Raw genomic sequence first — 8,904 nt, 5'->3', positions numbered from 1 at the left:
TGGAAAGGTGGAGGTGCAGTTAATGAGTCAGCAGCATAGATAGGAAAATGAAAAATTAATGTCAATGATTTCATGAACAGCCAGATACGCTGGCATGTAAGCGTCGCTGGTCTGTCAAGAAGAAATACAGTCGAACGCGTATGACGAACGCCTACAAAGCGATATGACCTATATAACGAAGGATAGATTATGACCCTGCCGAATTCCTATCCAACTTCTGCATCGTGAAGATCGCTATAACAAATTTGCGTCTACAACGAAGAAATTTAGGAGTCCCGAACGGCAGATTTTTTGCTTTACAACAAACACTACGTAGCAGTGCCATAGACAGCCATCCGCAGCCGTCACCGAGGATTGGCGCTAACGAGACAACGCTAGCGATGCACTTGACGGACTTGCCCATGTCAGAAGTAATCCTGCTGCTATGCTCCTGGAATCGTTCAACTCGTCTCACCCGCTGATGCTTAAAAGGTGACGTGGGGATGTAATCGTAACTAACTTTTGACGATCGACGTCTTCAAAGTAATCTAGGACGGAAAGGACGCAAATGTCAACAGAGGCAACCGTGATAAAGAGCCTGTAAGTGACCAAGAACATACACGGCCGGAAGGAGATAGCGGCATTCAGTGATCTGCAACATTATTTTGCGTATCTCCGTATCTCCTGTATGTCACCACGGAGCATGCCGTCAACCTCGGGGCAATAAGGTTGGCTACAGTCGCACACTCTGTCAGACAAAGTGCGCAAAAAAATGGCTACTTATTCCACAACTCTAAATTCATGTTAAGGAATGTTTTTTTTTTCTTTTCTTGAAAGTGCTCAGCCTGCTCTATTCTGAGCGGTATGGTGCACGACCTTTACAACGAAGTGACTTGTATAACGAAAGATTTTGGAAGTCCATAGCTTTTCGCTATAAAGACATTTGACTGTAATCGCTTTATGTTGTACTGCCAGTGGCGGCGTTGTGTTTAGTCACGCTGACATGATCAGATATAGTATGAACGTTCGAATATTAAAAAGGGCGATTCGAATGGAATATGAATATTCCGGAGAAATGACATTAAATCGAACATTTAAATTTCTAAACAAACCGAAACAGAGTGAAGTTTTTATTTTATTGTTGGCAGACAAACACCGCAGAAAAGAGAGGCCAATTTGCATTATTTGGCACATGCATGTAACGTCGTTCCCTACTGGACGTGCTGTCAGCTGAGGAGCTTGCAAATGAGAAACAGCTGCTTGCGGTCATCTGGTGCAGTGCGACAACGACAGTAATGAAACGAGCAAACAGCGCCACACCAGATGCGCGTGGAGTTGTCTTCGCTGAAGCAGATCGAGAAGTGTGATACTACGACACAGCACATTGTTTTAAAGGGATGCAAACATATGGCAACACTGCTTTGGCTAAATTGCGACTAAAAACATAACATATAGGCTACCTAAACGCAAGTCATTCTTATTGAATGATGGGAAATATTGAGTTGAAGAGCAACCCGTCATTGAAACATCACCCAGGAACTGGTGCCTCTTGGAAATAACCACGGCTATCCAGTTGCAGAATCAGAACAGTCCTCATTTATATCGGTCTCTGTTTCGAGACTCATCTTCCTCTTTATTCGTCTTAATTATCTCTAATAGGTGTTGTTATTCTTTATATCCCCGAAAAAGAAACTATTCAACAATTTCAATAAAATAATTCTCGAGTCGAATAGCGGAGCATATTTCACTATTGTGTTCGAATGCTGAATGTTCGCACAATCTTTATTGTTAGTGGAGAGATTGTTTAGAGTGAACGTTATACAGAAGGCAGGACATCATCATCATCATCATCATCATCATTATCAGACTATTTTTATGTCCACTGCAGGACGAAGGCCTATCACCCAGCGATCTCCAGTTACCCCTGTCTTGCGCTAGCTAATTCCAACTTGCGCCAGCACATTTCCCAATTTCATCACCCCACCTAATTTTGTGCCGTCCTCGACTGCGCTTCCCTTACCTTGACACCCATTCTGTAACTCTATTGGCCCAACGGGCATTTGGCGCATTTGTTACTGCATTGTCAAGAAGATGCGTGCTCACCTTGTCTTAGAAGCACCGACATATTGTTTAGGCATAGAAATCAAACCGCGAGAGAAATTGTGGAAGCTCACTGGATTGCAAAACTAAAGGGAAAATGCATCAGTCATCCTTTTGTTTCATTGTTAGATAAACATAATTCGCTTCTGTCATCATATTTTTAACGCGTTTTCGGCTTAAGTGCTTGTTTTATGCGCATTGCTGTTTTTATGTTGACCAGGTAGCGCTTATCCGTGGCATTTTTATCACAAGTCTTGTTATATGCGCTATTGACGTGCTCTGTTGACTGGACCGCGCAGATCTGTGGGTTTTCAAGCAGGCGGTTCCAAGGTAAATATACCTGGTAGCGAAGCTTCCATAGGAGCCCATACGTTCAAAACATGGTTGCTTACCGGCGGTTCATGGGGCTTAGCGCCATCTGTGTGAGGAGGGAACACTTCCGACGGAAGAAAAAATTCTTTGACGTCATATCCGCCAAAAACAGAAGTGACGTCATTTTGTTCTCATAAGCGCGAAATTTGTTTTCGGAGGCCTGCCATTAGAGCTGTATATTCAAATGCCCGCCATTCGACTTCATGGGCGTTCCGAGTTTTCAGCGCGAAAAGCGATGCCAGAAAAGATCAGCCGTACGGGTGTCGAAATCGCATCGCTGCACAGAACATACTTTCTTTGGAGGCCGACGAACACTTTGGGCGTAGATTGCGTAGAGTGCTCGTCCTTTCGTCGGACGCCAAGCCCGTCGGCCAGCGCTGTTGCACGAAAACAACTAAAGTAAACAAGTATCTGGCGGTCGCAACTCCCTACTTTTGACTGCACAGGTTAAGAAACAATAAAACTACCCGCGTCACCTAATTCAGACAAACGTCGACATGCAAAACAACACAACATGTGAGGGGGCGTATTGTAACAGGCGAACTTTACGAGCGCGCCTTTCCACGCACTCCAAGAGTTGCTTGGCATTGCAAGTGACAGCGGCGTCAACGCCCGCCGCTATCGATGGGCGCTCTCACGGTGGGCCTTGAAAGAAGGTATTTATTGTTAATGATCTAGTAAAATACAGTTGTATCTTTTCTCGCCATGCATATATAAAATGAATTAGGAATTTTATTTTCGTTGAATGAATGTAACTGCGTCTCGCTTTAATTTAAAAACGCTTCTTTTAACACGAAAGTGTTTTATGCCGGGGTCCACCAAGACTTCACTGACGTATTTCCGTCACGGAAATACGTCAAAGAACATAATACAAAGAAAGAAACCAGAAGAAAAAGTTCCACAAACATGCAAAATTTGGAAATCGAACCCACGACCTCTCGGTCCGCGACAATAGATCACCGAGCGTTTAACCCATTGCGCCACAAACGCATTTGCAGAGAGCTACACAGACGCGCCTTATATATCTAACACTCCTCCGTGTACCCGCGCTCTTGCTCGGGGCGGTGCCGCCGCCTACGAGCAGAAAAGAGAAGTACTGCATTATGACACTAACGCGCACCGACAGTGAACGCTTCGGTGGTCTCAGCACTACGACGCCTCGATGCCAGCATTCGAAGGGACGCTGGCATCAAGAAGCACTACCAACGCCACCTAGGTGGCGTTCACCGTACTCAGCACAGCGGAGCGTGGCCTCCGCAATTAGCTCTGAAAATGTTTCTGAAGTTGATCGCGGAGGCTGCAATTACGACGCGCTGTACGCGCTGATTTGACTCGGTGACGATTCAGTTACGTGCTTTGTCTTGCGCGTTGTATTAGTGTGTCAGTTACGTGCTTCGTCTTTCGCGTTGTGCTAGCGTGTGCAGCGTAGTGCAGCTTCCATATGCACGACGGTTGCTCATGGTCATCGACGTTGGTAGTCGTGATGGAGGAGACGTGCCACCAGGCGTCAGCGTGGGTGCATCAACGCCTAAGGGCGCTTTAGCCACAAAACACCAATAGACATTATATATCAATGTGCAATAAACATTACACTACTTCTGTGAAGACACGTTTCACTTTCGTGTTCTATACCGATTCCTATATAAGAGGGATCAAACACATTTTTTCTTTCTCAGTGTTTATTCCCTCCAAACATAGTCGCGCTTCAATCGCTGCTCCCATAACCACCCTTGCTGTTGTCGGTGACAATTGGTTCTGAACCGCTTTTCGCCCGAAGCTTCGCGACCTATGTGGATCGACCTTGGCGGTTCTTCTAAAATAAAACTAGTTGTTAGAAAGCGCTCGTCCTTGTATTGCTCCTTTTCTTCGTCCCTGTTTGTTTTGCGCACAAAAAGTTTTTTCTCTAAAAATATAGCAATTTTCTACTTTCCTTGTGGAGAAACAAGGTAGCTGTGGAATTTTTTTTAGATACTTCCTAAGAAATTAACCTATGCCTGGTGTACTCCTTGATTACACAATGTACCCATGACTGCTAGTATCTCTACTGAATGAAATGCCTTTTCTTGCAGGCCTTTTCATGCGAAGGAAGGACAGAGTCTCCTATGTATAGGAGGCTATGAAAAGGGTAAGTCGATACGAATTTAAGAAGACCGTTCTAAAACCAAAGCAACGTCAAAACCGTTGCAGTTTAGCTCTCCATCAGAAACAGTGGCGCGATAGCTAGAGCATTATTACGTGCAGGAATCAAATACGGCACGAAATGATGAGCGTTAGAGAACTTCTAATTATTATCACCATTGGTAATGGAAAGCTTGATTTACTCCTAGAAATCAATTTAAATGTTGAGTTACACGGTGTAAACGCAAGTAATTTCTCTGTAAAAACGAAGCTTTAGCTCGGAGGCTTCTATCCGTCATTGGTAATTGAAAGCTTGATTTACTCCTAGAAATCCATTTAAATATTGAGTTACACGGTGTAAACGCAAGTAATTTGTCTGTAAAAAGGAAGCTTTAGCTCGGAGGCTTCTATCAAAATACATGGGAAAGGAGAAATCGTTGCTGTCGGCAACCAGAGCACCACATTTGATGAGGTTTGTTGCACTTAAAAGAAAAAGTTAGAATCTAGGGAATGCTGGCGGCGCATTTCGATTTAGGTAGTCGATGTTAAAAAAATGGGCAAGAATCGCAAATTTTCAGAAAACGAAACTATCAAGTTAACAACTCTGTAACTTCGCAATTAAAAAATATATAAGAATTTTGTAAATTGCACCTAATAGCACATCTCACGTTAACAATATTGAGATATTATACATGGCTCTAACGTTAACCACTAATTGTGAGTAAAACGTTTGCAAAACCTTTGTAAACTGTATAACAAATTCGCGTAAGATATAAATTGACATGTCAAATTTGTCTGCTTTGGATGCTGTAATTGATGAAGTTTACAGAACTGCGATATCTGCTCTTGGTGCAGAGCTACAAATTCTAAAATTCATGCTTCTATTTCTTTAAAATCTGACAATATTTTAAAATTACCTTTAAAAATTTCAGGGCATAAATAGAAATTCTACTTCTAGCAGTCACTATAATTTACCCTCTGTCTCCAGTGCAATAAATTTGATCAAAATCGTCCGAGTGATTATCTCAGAAAAGCGTTTCTGCGTTTTACATGTATTTGAATAGGTGGTAAAGCTTCCTCCGAAGTTTCTCTGATTACGCGGTCGGTGCTCTCAATGGCATTGGGGGCGGGGGGGGGGAGGGGGTATTTTACATCACGCCACATAGAATAGCATCCATGGAGGAATGAAAACTTTCAAAGGCTGCCTTACTCAACTAACCGCCGTATTCAGAAATGCAACTTAGCTTGAAGCCCATGCTTGACTTGATTTAAAGGACGCCTGGCGTGAACATGCCATGGACACTCACTGCGTTTGCTTCGGCACGTTCACAATAGGCGTCACTTAACTCAAGTCAAGCATGGACTTGAAGCGAAGTTGGATTTCTGAATACGGGGGTAAGTCAGAATAGTCAGTCCTACCCGCGGTCATGTGAAGTCTAGTGTCTTCAATAATTCAGAAACTGTAGTGTTCACGGAATCGCAATTTTAAGGATTAAAGAATCACGAGCTTCGATTTTCATTAGAAGCTCACGCCCATCGTAATAAATTTAAAACACGCATTTTAGCTTTTCAAACTTTAGCACTCTCCTCTTAGTATTCAGTGAACCGGCCGTGACTCCCGTAGAAGTGTACTAGAATATGGTCGAGTGGGACGGGCGGCTTGGGCGGCGCATGCTTTGCGGTGAGGCTAGAGTGTACTAGAATATGGTCGAGTGGGACGAGCGGCTGGGGCGGTGCATGCTTTGCAGTGAGGCGCCCGACGTGGAAAAATATTGGGGCGGCGCTGCGGTCGAAGTGGATGGGGCCGCATCAAGGTCGCGCCGTTGGAAACTGCTGGCGATACTGCTCGGCAGGGTTATTCGTACTACTTCGCGCGCTGGTATTTGCGTTCAGACCGCTCAAATGGGGTTCATAATTGCATATGACATCTATTTATGCCTTAAGAATAAACTACTTTCTTTCTCTTCTTTATTTATTTTTTATTATTTTTTAATACCGCTCGGTCATTGCGCGTGCATTGCGGCCGCAGTGTCGGCTTTCATTCTACTATTTTATTGCACGGTTCCCTTCGGAGAAAAAATATTTTTCTCGTTCTTCAAGCAGCATGTATCTCCCGTGTGTATTGTTGCGCATAAAGTTTTTCATCAGTAGGTCCTGCGAAACGCAGAAGGAGAAACATATGCAACCTTCCTGCTTGCCGCTTCAAAGAAATAAAACATAACTGCCCCATCCGGCGCCTTGTCGTCCGATTTACGGGAAGTATTGTTATAGAAAAAAAAAAAAAGTTGCAGCGCAACATTTCATTGCAATTTCTGCCTTTCTCGCGTAACAGAATGCGGAGTAATTGGTACGGGGTCATTTATTGCAGCCTGACCTCGAGCGGCGAAAACGGTTTTAGTTAATTAAATCAAATCAAAGGGGAATTTTATTAGACGATAATATAAAAAATGCGTACAAAGATATTTGGTCCCATGGCCTAAAACAGCCATTCTATATGCTAATCTTTGGCCGTAAACCGTACGTGGAATTTTTTTCCCAGTCGATACTTCAAAAAAGGAAAAGAAAAAGAAAAGAAAGCCTTCGCGGTAGCCTAATTAGTGCCCATATCGTGGATACGGCGTTGCGCTGCTAATTCTGGAGCTCGCGCGTTCAATCCAGGTCGCGGAATTCGATGGGAACGAAATCGAATAAGACTCGTGTACTTCTATTAGGTGCGCGTTAAAGAACCCCAGGTGGCAGAAACTAAACCGGGTGCCTCATAATCATATCGTGGTTTTGCCACGTAAAACCCAAGAATTAGCTTATATTAAAAAAAGAAAAAGAAAGAAAGCAGGTGGCTGCGTTATTCGGCTTATTTCTGGGGGTGTAAACAACATAAATTATTCCCGAGTCTGATTTCCGAGAAAAACATGTTACGCTTATCCTATATTTCATGCGGGAATGTAATGCCATTCCCAAATGTATGACCGCTCAACTCTGCAGCTTCTATATTATAAACGGCTGCGTTCAGTTATTGGGTGCACTATCGTAACGACCATAATGAAACAATTAAAGGAATGCATGTCTCACATACACGTAGATATATGTGCAGATCTGCTGCGTTCGTTGAAGAAGATAAGTGTGGTACCACATGGGGCACTCAGTTTTAATGGGTTGCAAACATGGTGAGACTGTCAAAAATTTTTGTCTGAATCAAGTTAGCAGATTTACAGGCTGCCCCAAAACGCAGGACTTATTAAGCATTATTAAGTATTATTAAGCAGCACTTATTAACACCCGTCCATTAATTCTCTCAGGAACTGCGCCTCTGCGCACAGCCACGACTCTCCGGCAGCAAAATCATTCGGAATAACAGTCCTCATTTGCATGCAGTCACTCACCTTTGAGATTTCAATAGTGCTGCTATGCGTTGCATTCGAACGGAAATGACTAATCGGCGTCGTACAGTATATCACACACACACACACACACACACACACACACACACACACACACACACACACACACACACACACACACACACACACATATATATATATTGTGAGACAAGGTTTAGGCAGTCAGACTCTCATTTATTTTCCCGAGCGAGAGCCCCGCTACCAGGCCCCAAAACGGTGATGATGAGAATGTACAGATGAGAATATGAAGCGTATGAATAGTGCTCACACACACTATATATATATATATATATATATATATATATATATATATATATATATAAGATGGTTTTGCCTGCTATGAATATTATTTCTGTGAATGAGAGTTTTACTTCCAGTATTCACTAATAAGAGTGTTTGTTTGCTGCAAACACGTGCGCTTATTCCAGCGGTCGGGAGTTCTCACATTTTTTCCGCTGGATATATATATCGCAAATAAATATGTCTATGTAGCTTTTGATTGAATTACCTAGACATACATTGGTCATTCTTCGCGCCACGTACGCAGTTAATAAACCTCGTTTATTTCGCTCTAGTATTGTTTTCTTCGATCATTGTCCCTGATCAATATCCACCAACAAGAGCGTGTAAAATGACACGATACCAATAATAAAATTTTCTTACGTAGCCTTCATGGTGCGGAGATACCAGTTACTTTTAGAGGACAGTGGTAAAAACAGCAGTTCACCTGGCTAAAACTACATTTGGAATTGGCCGTCAAGAGTCATGGGCGCACCGAAGCAACTAAACCATTAAAAAATGTACTGCACCGAGGTTCTGCGAGAAAAACTGGGCGTACGCCAGCGTCCGCGTAGCGACCGCGCGCTCGCTAGCAGAAGACGCGCTTGACAACGAAAGCAAAATTGAAGACGTCGCGTTGTATAATCTATGCCTCAAA

This window comes from Dermacentor silvarum, unplaced genomic scaffold, assembly GCF_013339745.2.
Source record: "Dermacentor silvarum isolate Dsil-2018 unplaced genomic scaffold, BIME_Dsil_1.4 Seq40, whole genome shotgun sequence".
NCBI lineage: Eukaryota > Metazoa > Arthropoda > Arachnida > Ixodida > Ixodidae > Dermacentor > Dermacentor silvarum.
This window is presented reverse-complemented; position numbering follows the sequence as displayed.